This window comes from Chiloscyllium plagiosum, unplaced genomic scaffold, assembly GCF_037043375.1.
Source record: "Chiloscyllium plagiosum isolate Xiang-an unplaced genomic scaffold, Cpla_swu_hap1 HiC_scaffold_19, whole genome shotgun sequence".
Taxonomy (NCBI): domain Eukaryota; kingdom Metazoa; phylum Chordata; class Chondrichthyes; order Orectolobiformes; family Hemiscylliidae; genus Chiloscyllium; species Chiloscyllium plagiosum.
This window is the reverse complement of record NW_028270157.1, coordinates 40,648,136-40,664,208: the sequence shown is the minus strand read 5'-3', so window position 1 is coordinate 40,664,208 and position 16,073 is coordinate 40,648,136. Positions and strand designations below refer to the sequence as shown.

The 16,073-nt window shown below is 40.6% G+C and overlaps 1 protein-coding gene across 2 annotated transcripts in view; it reads right to left on the bottom strand.

The window, feature by feature from the left end:
- Positions 1–4,655, bottom strand: part of dusp16 (dual specificity phosphatase 16) — a 96,699-nt gene extending 92,044 nt beyond the window's left edge. The window contains exon 1 of one of the 2 annotated variants that reach the window (XM_043709457.2): positions 4,200–4,655. The gene's annotated coding sequence lies outside the window, so the exon portion shown is untranslated. The remainder of the gene's footprint in view (positions 1–4,199) is intronic. The other variant, XM_043709459.2, reaches the window with a different exon arrangement.
- Positions 4,656–16,073: the final 11,418 nt, after the last annotated feature.

Below are 16,073 nucleotides of genomic sequence, written 5' to 3'. Positions count from 1 at the left end.
AAAACTGCTGCCTTCCTCTTCCAGAACATTACCCTCTTCACCCATCATTACGAAGGTCAATTTCTCAAATTATCACCTTGCCAGCATCTTAATTACTGCACTTCAAGATGTCAGCAAACCCACGATATGATTTAGGTCAGTTTAATATCACTGCAAGTGAGAAAAAAGATAAGTTAAGAAAAAGAAGAATAAATTACATTTTTATAACTTTATTGACATCTTAAGGTCCTTTCAAGTGACTCATTGACAATTAAAAGAATTTTTGAAGTGCAATCACAACTACAATCCAGACAAATGTAGCAGCCATTTTATACACAATGTTAAATTACCATATTCTTAAGCCAACACTCTTGGCACAAATCATAAATGTTCATCAGGACACCAAATCTGCCCTTCCTCTCCCAGATCTACCAGTCTCCCAAAGTCCAGTTCTTGGTTTTAATTCCTTTTATGGTCCATCTTATTTCAGAACCTGGTTCAAACATATCCTGGATTCATATCTTTGTTCTTTAAACTCTAATTTTCTACACATTTCTCATTTGCACCACCCTTTACTCAGGCTGATCTTTCAAAAGGAATGGGTTTGATTCTATCTTAAACATTTCATCAATGAAATTGTTTCCATCATCCAGCTCCATCTACAAAACCTTTTTAAAATTCTGTTTCACTGTGCTTTCAGTACCACCAATAATGCACCACCTGTTCAGCATTTGCTCCTTTTTCTTGTAAAATTCCTTGAGAAATGCACATATATACAATTTCCTCAAAAACCATGGACCTTTGCAAACTCATAAGGTCACTCAATTGTTTTTATCTGCATCACTTTGGAAATTACTGTAATTTAATTCACAAACACAAATGTCAGTCAACCAAAACTGCCTCAATGGTACCTATCATCACATTTTTTTAAAAAAACTAGATCCATCACTGAAAAGCTGTTTAGATTATGGTTGAATTTATACAACTCTATCAATGGCACAAAGCTGTTTTACTTTTCAACAAAATTGAATGGAAATGTAAATGATTGACTCTACTGTTGAACCAAACTGCACCAACACTAATTTTTTTCTGTAAATACACACAAGAGCTATATGTGTATCATCATTGATTTAGTATTCTGTATAGTAAATTTAGTACATAGTAAACTCAGTACCGGTGATTGGAGATGAGCAGGTGGCTGAGAAAGCATTACAAGGCAGGGCAGTTTATGAAGGTCATCTAGTCCCAACAGCATTTCACTTTTGAACATACTGATATCAGCATTTAAAAGTTTTTTTTGCAAGATTTGTTCATACTGATCTTCACACAAATTTTAGCTTTTTATTTTGAATAATGACGGTTTTCATACTTTCACAGTTATATAAGCAGGATATCATTTCAGAAAGATGGCAACATATAAATGTCAAAGCAATTACAGCTAAATACACTACACTAGCCAGAACATTATTATTCTATAATACAAATTTCTATATTGATATTGCAACTAATGACTACCCTGGAGCATTTTAACAAAACGTTATTTTTAAAATAACAAATTCATTTGGAGATACTGTCCATATTTTAGGGGTCATGATGTTGACAGAGCAACAGAACTGTATTTGCAATGCATATTATACATAATGTAGAGCATATCATTCCCCTGCTGCAATAAATTGCTGATCTTGCTTTACCAGCTGCTTCTTTCACCTGCAAAAATTTTAAATTTGCTTGGTAATAGTTTTAGCAAAACACATTCTATTAGCCAGCTATTCCCCTTTGTTTCTAATGTTTGGAGGATCTGTGTTGGATAGAGTGGAGCTCCAGTATCCTGATGAATTGTTCCTGCCTGAAATGTTGACTCCCTTTCTCCTCCAATGCTGCTTGAACTGCTGTACTTTTTCCAGCTCAACTCTTTATCCACTCTGATTCTCCAATATCTGCAGTTCTCACTATCTCCAAGGATCAGTGTTGGCACTTGTTGCTAATGCCAAAATATAAATTTCATATTGACTTAAGTAAAGACATTTTTATCAACCGTACTATTATCCTGTGAAGATTATCAGCATGATTGTTCCTGCAGGTATTATGATTAGTGTTGTAGTTTAATGTTATTTTAGAATTTGCCATTTCTAGAGCAACCAATGCATATTATCCTTCTCTGCCCCCACCCCAGCATAGTGCGCTTTTTGCCAATTAATTTTGTGGATTTTCATGCATTTGAGAGATAACAGTCAATCTTTTATAGTATTACACACACAGAATCAAGACAAAGTGCAGTCTGGGTATAAGTTAGACTATCGAACATAGGTAATTGGACCTGGGCAACTAGACAGGATTTAAACAAACATTTAACATCATTCATTCATGTACCACAAATGTGTACCATTTACTCATACTACAGCTTTATAACTCTTATTAATAGGAATAATTTTTGTAGAATCTACAGCTAAAATTCAATTACCAAAGGTGCAGGACAGAAAATATGCTAGACGTAGTAAAGAAATACAAGATAGTTTCTGTGTTAAATAGATTCTTAACATTTGTAAACTTTGGTTAGTTAACTTTGCCAAATTGTGTTTGAGGCGATACAACTTACAGTCAGTTATTCAATAGAGTCCAGCGATTCAAGAATGTTGTTGGCCAGATATCGAGTAAATTTGTTGGGACTGTCTAGGAGCACTTTGAATTTAAATTTTTAAACATTTTATCATCTCTGCAACATTAGAATGTAACAAATACTCAGATCCCACTTTGAACAAGCTATGGCTCAAACTTTTGTTTGGAGTATAATATGACCTTGCAGTCAACATTTAAAATGTACAAAGTTTAAGTCTCAGGAGCTTTTATTTTTTGATATATATATATATATATATATATATATATATATATATATATACACACACACACACACACACACACCAATTTGTACATTTCTGGAACGGCAGATGACAGGAAAAGTGAGGTGGGGGTGGGAGGTACAACTGGTTGCAAATTTCAAAGCTTTCTTTTTATTCTGACCTTGTGGATTTTCTCTACCACTGTTATGCCTTCAGTAACTTAAGTTTAAATCTCTGGAATGTCTACCCCACATTTGTCCATCCTTCACTTCTTTGTTCTTTTGGTCATCTCCAATTTATCTTTTTTTTTTAAATTCAGCATTAATTTTTGCTTTGTTGAGTTTTTTAAACATTAAAATCACTATGCGAGTACATTTTGTTGCTGTTATAAAATAAAGGCATTATGCTAAAAATTGATACAAGATTGAAATGGGACAATGATATATGTAATTTTGTTGTAGCTATCTTAGATATTTGTCACTTGAAAAAGGTAAATTTACATCCAGCAAAGACACTGGGGGCTCAGGGACAAAAAAAAAGCCAGGTTTAATTCCCAAAATCCCAGTTAATTCTGCATTTAGCACTATAAAAATTCTGTCGCACACACTTCATTTTCTTTTAGTTGGGAATATAACATCGAGGTTAACCTGCCAATCAGACATGTATGCATGCATATGGCCCAAACTTTAAGTGTACTAATGAAACCTGACCTGGTGAATAGGTTGGATAACTCATACTGCATAAATCCATTTAACCGAATTTATGTATTAATTTTAAACCTACTTTCCCTTTCTGGCGTTTCCAGTAATATGCCTTACAAGTTTGACTTTCGATATTACAAATCATAACATAAAAGCTAAAACAGACAGATACAAGCTGGAGCTCTGCGGGAGTTTATTTGCATTCTGTAATTTTTATTGGCAGGATTAGCATTTAATTGAGTCCATTTGGACCAGCACCGCACTGTAACCAATGGCAAGTATATAAAATACTAGGCGAGCTCTTCTGGAGAGGAAAATATTAGGTCTAATATTAGGTTTCCAGTGTTATTAAAACTTCAGATCTGTTTAAAGATTGCTGAAACATCTCTTGAAACGTTTCTCTGCTGCAATATATTGTCCTTTCACATGCAGGGAAGACAGGCAGCTTCGACTACAGAAGTGGCGGGGACCTTTTACCCAGTAACAATACTAAAAGCTGTTCAATTAAATTTAAGAGAACAAAATACATTTTATAAACAATTACAAATACAATTCCAATAACAATAAGCACAGCTCCGACACTTTCTCACATGTACCCCACCCCCAACACGTGAGGCGACAACTGCAGGCCCACAGATGATTTTTTGAGTGATTTTTTTTTCCTCTTGTGGGGGAAACTTACTTCAACAAACTCGAGGCTCCAACGCGGTTCAAAGTCTCGTTACCCGATGTTCTGTGTAGCCAATTTGTAATTTTGACGTGACACGAAGGCGAGAAGTGAAACTAGTTTTAAAAAAACATACACAGGAGGGTTTTTTTCTGTTCAGTAAAACTTGAAGCAGGGATGAGGTCATTGGTTTAAAAATAAAAGGATGGCGTCATTTCAGACCAATCCCACTGATAGCCACTCAGCAGAGAAGGGGCTGGGGAAAGGCGAGCTATTCATTCCAACTTCCAGCTGTAGTAATGCACCTTGTATCAATATATCGCCGTTCATAAAAAGGTGGTAAAACTGTTTTCTTTTCAACTTCCCCAAGCTTTTCTTGGCTTTACCAGTTCTTGTTACTTTGTTTCAAAGGGGGCGGGATTTCATCGAGCAGCAATGAAAGGACAATGCTCCATATTCAAATTACGCAGCTCCTTGGGAACGCTTCCAAAGAGCTTTTTAACCTTTATTCCACCCCGTTTCTGTCAGGCTAGGATTACACAAAATCAATTCTCGTCTGTAAATGTTTACTGCGTTTATTCAACGTAGAGACATCAGATGCAACGTGCTTCGAGAGACAGAGGGCCGATCGGTTCTTATGCAGGGTTCAATATTCCGGATGATAGTTTTGTTCTCGTTATCCCAGTATCAGATCTATTGCATGTAACAGCGTCTGTTTTATCGGAAACTCAGGATATTGTCACTTCATTTTTTTTGTCTCCCTCATAAATATTTTTTCTATCCTTAGTAATAGTTATTTTATACATAAATTGTTATATTATAAATTCGGAAATATCGTCTTCTGCATTCTTCAGACTGACAAATTGAGAGCGCTGCATGGCATATACGAAAGGGGTTTATAGGGGCAATCCATCGCTGATCACATGAAAAATGCGCACAGCGCATATACAGTATGTTGCATTCGTTGTTGTACTTTACGTAACTACATAGTATCAAAGAAAAGTGTGAAAATAGGTGCCATATTGAATTGAGTCAATAGTCTGACATGCTAAAGTGGTTTTCAGCTAAAATAACACATGCATTGCATGTTTACAAAATATTAGATAAAGCAAGCCAATCAGTTCCTTGGTAGATTTGATACGCCTTAAAATTCAAGAAAAACCTAATACTGGTTCACTGAGAATTTTTTTATTGTGATAAATTCAATAGATTCTCCAAACTCATTTTAATTTTTAAAATAAAAATCATTTTAATGTACCTTATTCACAAGATTTCCACTTGCTAATTTTTTTTTGTTTTCAAAATTCCAAGCAGAAAGAATAACATTAATGTCTCTCAACGCCATCTTTATAGATGCAACTCTCAGAAATATTTCACTGGTGGAGAAATTTGCAAAGAAAATCACCTTTGACCACAAGTTCATGAGAAGGTGATCAGCACACAACATTCTTGAGACCCTGTGGGAAAAGAACCGGGTGGATCCTGTTGCGGGTTCCCATCGCAGATTGTCAGTCATTTAGTAGAATGCCCCATCACCAGCACTTTCCAACAGCATCAAGACATCGCTTGGGTGTCCTTGTGGAAAGGACACAATCTGTGAGAAGCTTTTTGTACACCTGGTCTGTCTGCGCCACTGCATTCTGCCCTTGAAGTGGCTGTGGGGGGTGGGGGAGTGAGACTCACACATCTTCTGGAATGTGCCTTTGCAAAGAATGTCTGGAGAAAGATGCAGAGGTTTTTGTCAAGGTTCTGTTCCCTGTGACACACACAGAGACAAACATCGACTGCACCTGGAGAACCATCAATTCAGTGAAAGACGCACTTTGGTCTGCCCAAAAATTGTTTATCTTCCAGGGCAAGGAGTTAACCTTGACTGAATGTTGCAGGCTGGCACATTGCAAGTGTTAGGACTACATGCTGAGGGATGCACTAAAGCTTGGGCAGCTGTCGCCAGGAGACAATGGGGAAAGATCCATGTCTGAGATCTTTCTGTCAAAGTTAAATGGTCTATTCACTTACCAGACCTTCACGGTACCTCAAATATATGTAAATCTAATCTTACACAAGTTAGAGATGCCTTTGATTCATTTGTTGGTTAGAGTCTAACTCCAGTGTTTGCTTGTTTTCTTCATATTCTATTATAAAGAACCAAACTGCTTTAGTAATTTTATATTAATGAAAAAAAATAACTGTTGAGTGCAGCATGCATTCGCTGGGTTTCCCTGTTTAGATGTTTTCTAATCAACCTGATAGACATGTTATTACACCCCTTTGGTGCAGATGGGACTTGATTCTGTGTCTGCTGACTCAGAGGTGGGGACACTACTACTGTGCTACAAGAGTTCTAGTTTACCCTGTTTTAATGGCCTAACCTGGAATAGCCACAACAGGAATCAGGACCATGAACCAATACAGAGTTTGCAATTAACAGATTATCATCTCAATTGGATTTGGCCAAAATAATTTGAGCATTCCTCTGATCAAATGATAACATTTGTACATTTCACAGCAAAATAGTTCACTCATAGATTTAGGAAAATCCACACATTTGATTGATGATGCATATAATATGTCAGAACACCACATCATGGGCTGAATTGTAATGTAGCTAATGTTTTAACAGTGACTAATCACCTGCCCTTCCACATGAAGAAAGCAACCATTAGGCACTTAAATACTGTCCCTTGGGCTTCTCGACCTATCGGATGTGTCACCAGTGAAGTCCTGCTCAACCTGAAGCTGACAGACCATAAAAGGCTGGGAACTATTAGGAATTGGAATGAGTCATTGGAAGTTCAAGCTGTGTAGCCTTGAAGACTGGGAATGGCACAAATGTTAGGTTGTAAGTTTGCTCACCGAGCTGGCACGTTTGTTTTCAGACGTTTTCTCACCATGCTAGGTAACATCATCAGTGATCCTCCAGTGAAGCGCTGGTGTTCTGTCCCACTTTCTATTTATGTGTCTTGGTCTATTACCGTGGGTGATATCATTTCCAGTTCTTTTTCTAAGAAGTTGGTGAATGGGGTCTAAAATCAATGTGTTTATTGATGAAGTTCTGTTTTGAATGGCAGCCCTCTAGGAATTCTCGTGTGTGTCTCTGTTAAGCCTGTCCTAGAATGGATGTGTTGTCCCTGTCGAAATGTTGTCCTTTATCTGTATGTAAGGATACTAGTGATAGGGGTCATGTCTTTTGGTAGCTAGTTGGTGTTTATGTATCCTGGTAGTTTTCTGCCTGTCTGTCCGTGTAGTGTTTGTTACAGTCCTTGCATGATATTTTGTATATGACATTCATTTTGCTGGTTGTTGGCATGGGGTCCTTTAGGTTCATCAGTAGCTGTTTCAGTCTGTTGGTAGGTTTGTGGGCTACCATGATGCCTAGGGGTCGGAATGGTCTGGTAGTCATCTCCAAGATGTCTTTGATGTATGGTAGTGTGGCTAGAGTTTCTGGGCATGTGATGTTTACTTGTTTGAGTTTGTTTAAGAATGTGGACTGCGTTTATCGGGTTCCCATTCTTCTTGAATACACTGTATAGGTATTTTTCTTCTGCTGCTTGTAGTAGCACAAATGTATCCCTGCTTTGGGAGTGGGTCAAAGGAGTAGAAGGTTGGCAGCAATGGCAAGGGATACCTTTCAACAGTTATGCCAACCCCACACCATATCCTCAATTATCTCAGAATGGGGCAAATAAATGATACCCACTTACCTGCAAGTGTGTTGCACTGATTTCATTGTCAGGAAAATCCACTTTTCTGTCCTGCTAGGAGGAGTGGTAATCAGGCCAAAGATGGGTTGAGGTCTTTAAACAGTCATTAATTGTCAGAATGTGTGGCACTGGAAAAGCAAAGCAGGTCAGTCAGCATCCAAGGAGCAGGAGAGTTGACGTTTTGGGCATAAGCCCTTCACCAGGAATTTGGAGGGGGAAGGGGGCTGAAAGATAAATATGGGGTGGGGTGGGGCTGGGTGGAAGTTAGGTGGGAAGGCTTTAGATGGATGCAGGTGGGAGGTAATTGTGATAGTTCGTTGGGGAGAATGGAGCAGATTGATGGGAAAGAAGATGGACAGGTAGGACAGGTCAAAAGAGTGGTGCCAAGTTGGAGGGTTGGATCTAGGATGAGGTGGGGGGAAGGAAGATTTGGAAACTAGTGAAGTCGATGTTGATGCCGTGTGGTTAGAATGTCCTGAGATGGAAGGTGAGGCGCTCTTCCTGCAGTTGGCATGTGGCTTTAATTTGGCGGTGGAGGAGGCCCAGGACTTGCATGTCATTGGGGGAGTGGGAGGGGGCGTTGAAGTGGTTGGCCACAGGGTGATGGGGTTGTTTGGTGCGGCAGATTAGGAAGGTCATCCATGAACCTTCCCAGCTAGAACCCGCTTACTGAGGTGATGGGAATGGGCTGGGTAACTCATCAATGTTCATTTGCCCAGTTGTTTGACCTTTCTGCCACCAGCCCCACCACTTCTAGGGAGTGGAAAATTCCACACCACGTGTGAACATCTGATGTATCTTCTTTAGCTAAAGTTTAGTAATTATAAAATTGCATGGAATTTAGAAATAAATTATTTGTCTGTCTAGATTTTAGTACTGTTATTTAAGGAAGGGGTAAGAAGCGGGGTGGGCTTGGAATTTATAAATTAACCCAGTCTGTTTTCATTCACCACAGTGCAGGTGACTTCAGTAACTATTCAGGCTTTATTCCTGATGAAGGGCTTTTGCCCGAAACGTCGATTTTACTGTTCCTCGGATGCTGCTTGAACTGCTGTGCTCTTCCAGCACCACTAATCCAGAATCTGGTTTCCAGCACCTGCAGTCATTGTTTTTACCTCAGTAACTATTCAGCCAGGAATTGTGAGTAGCACAGGTGTACCTAACAGTGCAAATATTTCTCTTTCCAGTAATACTTTACAGAATTGTTACAGAGCAGGGGAATGCCATTTGGCCTACCATCTCTACAATGCCTCCCCAAATGAGTGATTTATTTAGTGCCATTCACTTGCCTTCTCACTATAACCCTGCAGAGATTTTCTTCTCTGAATTTTCCAATTTAACCTGCCTCCACCACAGTCTTAGTGCATTTCAGACCTCAGACATTCTCATATCACTTTTGATTCATTTATCAATTAGTTTGAATTCCTGTGCCCTCTGGTTCTCAATCCTTTTGTGAGTGGGAATAGTTTCTCTCTATCCAGTCCAGCTCATTCATGATTTTGAAAACTTATATCAGATCTCTTTTCAGCCTTACCTCATTCAAGGAAAACAATCCCAACTTCTCTAATTGAAATTCTCTACATAACGTTCCTTATCCCTTGATTCATTCCTGTGAATTTTTTATGCTCGCTCTCCAAGGTATTCCTAAAGGGCACTACCCAAGACTGGACATGCCATTCCAGTTTAGGACAAAAGAATGCCTGAGACAAGTTTAACCTAATCTCCCTGCTCTTGTATTCTGTGTTCCTATTAATAAAGCCTCGGATGCCGAATGCTTTAGTTACAGCACTGTTAACCTATCCTGCAACCTTCAATGATTTATGCATATAAACACTCAGATAGATCTGCTGCCGTGTCCCTTTAAAATTGTGCCCTTTACTTTATAGTGTGGCATGTTGTTCTTCTTACCAAAGTTTCATTTCTCTGCATTGAACCTTGTCTATCACTTGTTCATCAAACTGTCTTATGTTTTTTCAGAGCCCTACACTATCCGTCTCATATAAGGAAAAGCGTTCTTTTGGAAAACATGACAACGAACCTCCTTTCAGCCTGAAAAACATCCATCAATCACCACTGTCTGTTTTCTGTCACTCAGCCAATTCTGTGTCCATGTTGATATACCCTTCCTTTTATTCCACAAACTTACTTATAATTGTGCTACATGGCATTAAATTAAATGTTATTTGAAAGTCCATGTACACCAAATCAACAGCATTACCCTCATCCATCAATTTTGTTACCAATTAAAACAAATCCAACAAGTTAATTCAGCACAATTTGGCCTATTTATTTAACCCACATTTTTAATGCGACTGTCAATTTTGTCCTGAACTAATGTTTCTAAAGGTTTCTGCACTAACAAAGTTATGACCATAAGAGATAGGAGCAGAATTAGGCCATTCAACCCATCAAGTCTGTTCATCTATTCAATTGTGGCTAATATGTTTCTCAAACCCATTCTCCTATCTTCACCCCATAATCCTTGATACCCTTACTAATCAAGAACCTATCTATCTCTATCTTAAATACACTCAATGACTTAGCCTTCACAGCCCTCTGTGATAAGGAGTTCCATAAAGTCACCACTATCTAGCTGAAGAAATTCTTCCTCACCTTAGTTCTAACAGGTAACTGCCTGGTGGTCATCCATTTGTGCTGTCCCTGCATACTTTAAAGCTGTGGGTTGATCATGTCTAAAATGTGCTATTCATAAAGATCTCAACTTCATGGATGTATCTTAGTGATACCAGCTAACATTCAACTTCCGAAACCCAGAGATCAAGCTCTATACCTGATGACACTCCTCACATTAATTATTACTTAAGGCAGGCAAAGTGTCCTAAGGTTCTCACATAGTACAGGATGTCCATTCTACAAAATGCAGGTTGGAGGAATCCTGCCATTTCTTTAATTTTTAGTTAACTTTACTACCATTAATAAAACCTTACCATCACTAATAAACTCTCCTCCTTTTGATATGATACCAGATGAAGGTAATAGTGGATAAGTCAGATCTTAGGATGAAAATTGGCTTGGGCGATCATTAGTTTAATTTTTCCAGTTAATTACTGTGGTGGTTAACCATTGGAATATATTCACACAACATTGCAAATATTCTTTAACAACAGGACATAAGTTTATTACACAAAAGAATAAAATGTTAATACAACAGCTGCACTTGGCTCAAGCTGTTTCCTAGCACTGTCCTTTTACAGCTACTCAATCCTTGAGAAATATTACTCCTTTCTCAACTCTTTATCTTTTCACTTAACTTACTCTTCCCAATTTCTTTTCCTTAAACTGCTGAGACAGTGTTTGCAATTCCTTTCCAAGTTTGCTACCACGTATCATTTTCAGTTTTGATGGTCTAAACCTCTATTTCAGATTGCAAGAACACTTCTGTACTTTCTCACCATGCAAATGGTTCACAATTTATAAAGCCATAAAACATACGAGCAGAAGAAGGCCATTCAGCATATCAATTCTGCTCCATTGTTCAATGAGATCTTTGCTGATCTGATAATCTTCAACTCCACTTTCCTATTTTATACCCATAACTCTTCACTCCCTTACTGATTAAACATTTGTTTATCTTGGGCTTGAATATATTTACAACTCAGCTTTTGCAGTAAAGGATTCCTTATTCATTACCCTCAGAGAGAAGAAATTCCTCCTTTATCACAGTCTTAAGTGGGTGATCTCTTACTTTGAGATTAGATTAGATTACTTACAGTGTGGAAACAGGCCCTTCGGCCCAACAAGTCCACACCGCCCCGCTGAAGCGCAACCCACGCATACCCCTACATTTACCCCTTACCTAACACTACGGGCAATTTAGCATGGCCAATTCACCTTTGGACTGTTGGAGGAAACCGGAGCACCCGGAGGAAACCCACGCAGACACGGGGAGAACGTGCAAACTCCGCACAGTCAGTCGCCTGAAGCGGGAATTGAACCCGGGTCTCTGGCGCTGTGAGGCAGCAGTGCTAACTGCTGTGCCACCATGCCGCCATTAGTCTCTCTAGTCCTAGACTCTCCCGCAGGGGAAATAACATCTCAGCATCGACCTTGTCAAATGCCTTAAGAATCATGTATATATCAATAGGTCACTTCTCATTCTTCTAAACATCAATAAGTACAGGCCCAACTTATATAACTTCTCCATGAAGAAAATCCCTCCATGCCCAGGCTTAAATAAATGAGCCTTCTCTGGTCTTTCCCAAAATAAGGGGACTAAAACTGGTCATTGTTTTCCAGTTGTGACCTTACGTAGTTTTAGTGAGACTTCCCTATTTTTATACTTCATTTCCTTTGAAATAAAGTCTGACATTCCACTTGCCTTCCCTATTACCCACTGAATTTGTATGCTTGATTTTTGTGGTTTATGCACAACACTCCCAAATCCATCTGTGCTGCAGCTTTCTGCAATTTTTTCCAATTTAATAAATATTTAGTCTTTCTGTACTTCCGAACAAAGTACATAATCTCATATTTTGGATCTGCCAAGTATTTGCCCGCTCACTTGGCCTGTCTATATCCCTCTGTAGACTCTTTGTGACATCTTCATCACTTATCTGGCAACATATTTTTGTTGCATTCACAAAATTGGTGGTTGTGCATTTCACTTCCTTCATTCAGGTCATAAAATATATTGTACACAATTGTGACCACAGTACTAATCCCATTGGCACTCCACTAATTTCAGGTTAATATCCTCAGAATGATCTGTAGTCTCCGTCTTCTATTAGTTAGCCAATACTCTACCAATGCTCATATCTACTCACCCAAGTCCATACTAAGTCACCTTATGTGCAAAACATTACCAAATGTAATCCAAATATCTAACCCTCAGCCCTGGGTCTACAACGGGCCCTTGGTCCAGATCCCATCTAAGCTCTCACACCAGAGTCCTCCCTGAATATTTCGGTTATGTCAGTCAATTGTAATTTTCCATCATTAGTGAAGAGTTAATACCATCTATCTATTGGGCTATGCTAGAACTTATCTCTCTCTCGCTCTCTTTCTCTCTCATCTCCTTTAAACTTCCTCCTTTCACCTTAAACCTGTGCCTCTTAGTATTTGACATTAACATCCTTGGAAAAAGACTTCAAATGTCCACCCAATCCATATTTCTCAAGATCTTATATACTTCCATCAGGTCGCCGCTTAACTTCCGATGCTGTAGCAAAAACAATCCAAGTTTGTCCAACCTCTCCTTATAGGAGAAAGTGAGGACTGCAGATGCTGGAGATCAGAGCTGAAAATGTGTTGCTGGAAAAGCGCAGCAGGTCAGGCAGCATCCAAGGAGCAGGAGAATCGACGTTTCGGGCATGAGCCCTTCTTCAGGAATGAGGAAGGTGTGCCAAGCAGGCTAAGATAAAAGATAGGGAGGAGGGACTTGGGGGAGGGGCGTTGGAAATGCGATAGGTGGAAGAAGGTTAAGGAGAGGGTGATAAGCCGGAGTGGGGGTGGAGGCGGAGAGGTCAGGAAGAAGATTGCAGGTTAGGAAGATGGTGCTGAGTTCGAGGTTTGGGACTGAGACAAGGTGGGGGCAGGGGAAATGAGGAAACTGGAAAAATCTGAGTTCATCCCTTGTGGTTGGAGAGTTCCTAGGCGGAAGATGAGGTGCTCTTCCTCCAGCTGTCGTGTTGCTATAGCCTGGCGATGGAGGAGTCCAAGGGCCTGCATGTCCTTGGTGGAGTGGGAGGGGGAGTTGAAGTATTGAGCCACGGGGTGGTTTTGGTTGGTCCGGGTGTCCCACAGGTGTTCTCTGAAACGTTCTGCAAGTAGGCGGCCTGTCTCCCCAATATAGAGGAGGCCACATCGGGTGCAGCGGATGCGGTAAATGATGTGTGTGGAGGTGCAGGTGAATTTGTGGTGGATATGGAAGGATCCCTTGGGGCCTTGGAGGGAAGTAAGGGGGGAGGTGTGGGCGCAAGTTTTGCATTTCTTGCGGTTGCAGGAGAAGGTGCTGGGAGGGGAGGTTGGGTTGGTGGGGGATGTGGACCTGACAAGGGAGTCACGGAGGGAGTGGTTCTTTTCGGAACGCTGATAGGGGAGGGGAGGGAAATATATCCCTGGTGGTGGGGTCAGTTTGGAGGTGGCGGAAATGTCGACGGATGATACGATGTATCTGGAGGTTGGTAGGTGGTAGGTTCTGTCCTGGTGGCGATTGGAGGGGCGGGGCTCAAGGGCAGAGGAGCGGGAAGTGGAGGAGATGCGGTGGAGAGCATCATCGATCACGTCTGAGGGGAGATTGCGGTCTTTGAAGAAGGAGGCCATCTGGGTTGTTCGGTATTGGAACTGGTCCTCCTGGGAGCAGATGCGGTGGAGACGAAGGAATTAGGAATATGGGATGGCGTTTTAACAGGGGGCAGGGTGGGAGGAGGTGTAGTTGAGGTAGCTCTGGGAGTCGGTCAGTTTATAGTAAATGTCCGTGTTGATTCGGTCGCTCGAGATAGAAATGGAGAGGTCTAGGAAGGGGAGGGAGGAGTCTGAGACGGTCCAGGTAAATTTGAGATTGGGGTGGAAGGTGTTGGTAAAGTGGATGAACTGTTCAACCTCCTCATGGGAGCACGAGGCAGCGCCGATACAGTCATCGATGTAGCAGAAGAAAAGGTGGGGGGTGGTACCAGTATATCTGCGGAAGATGGATTGTTCCACATATCCTACAAAGAGGCAGGCATAGCTGGGGCCCATGCGGGTGCCCATGGCTACTCCTTTGGTTTGGAGGAAGTGGGAGGATTGGAAAGAGAAAAGCCAATACACTTCAATCCAGGCAGCATTCTGGTAAAGGATTTCTCTTTTTCACCTCTCCAAAGCCTCCACATGCCTGTTGTGTGTCAACCAGCATTGCACACAATAGTCCAAATGTCACCTAATTAAATTTTTATTCAACTGCAACATGACTTGTCAATGTTTACACTTAATGCCCTGTCCAGTGAAGACAAATATGCCTTCTTTAACACCTTATCTGCTTGTGTTGGCACTTTCAAGGAGCTATGGACTTGTACCCCAAGATCTCTCTGTATATCAGTGCTCCTAAGGGTCTGCCATTTATTGTATAGAACAAAGAACAACACAGAATAGAAACAGGCCTTCGGCCCTCCAGACCTGTGCCACTACATTGTGCCCTTCCATATTAAAACTGTCTTCACTTACAGGATCCATATCTCTCTCTATTCCCTTCCTATTCATGTATTCATCCAGGTGCTTCTTGAATTGTGCTGCGATTGTGTCTGCTTCCACCACCTCCTCTGGCAATGTGTTCCAGGCACTCACCACGAGTTGAGTGAAAAACATGCCTCGCACATCTCTTTAAACATCCCCTCTCACACCTTAAACCTGTGTCCCCTGGTAATTGCCCCCTCCACCCTAGGAAAAAGCCTCATACTTTCTACTCTATTCCAGCCATTCACAACCTCATAAACTCGTATTAGGTCGCCTCTCAACCTCTTGTGTTTCAGTGAAAACAAACCCAGTCTACCGAACCTTTCTTCACAGCTAAAATTCCCCCATACCAGGCATACCTGGTAAACTTTTTCTGTACCCTGTCCAAAGCATCCACATACTTCCGGTAGTGTGGTGACCAGAACTGTATGCAATATTCCATCTGTGGCCTAACTAAAGTTCTCTAAAGATGCAGCATAACTTGACTATCCTTATACACAATGCCCCTTCCAATGACGGCAAGCATGCTGTAGGCCTTTTTTACTGCCTAATATACTGTCATCTTCAGTGATCTGTGGACCTGCACACCCAGATTTCTCTGCATATCAATACTGTTAATTTCCTACTATACTTGACCTTCCAAAATGCACCACCTCACATTAGTCCAGATTAAACTCCATCTATCACTTTTTTGCCCACACCATCAACTGATCTGTATCCTGCTACATCCTCTGACAATCCTCCTCACTATCCGCAACACTACCAATCTTCGTGTCATCTGCAACTTACTAATTAGACTAGCTACGTTTCCCTCCATTTATTTAGATCACGAGTAGCAGAGGTCCCAGCACTGATCCCAGTGTAACACCAATAGTCACAACCTTCATTCTGAAAAATATCCTTCCACTGCTACCCTTTGTCTCCTACAGCTAAGCAAGTTCTGTATCTGTCTTGCCAGCTCACCCCTGATAACATGTGACTTCACCTTTTGTACCACTCTGCCATGAGGGACCAT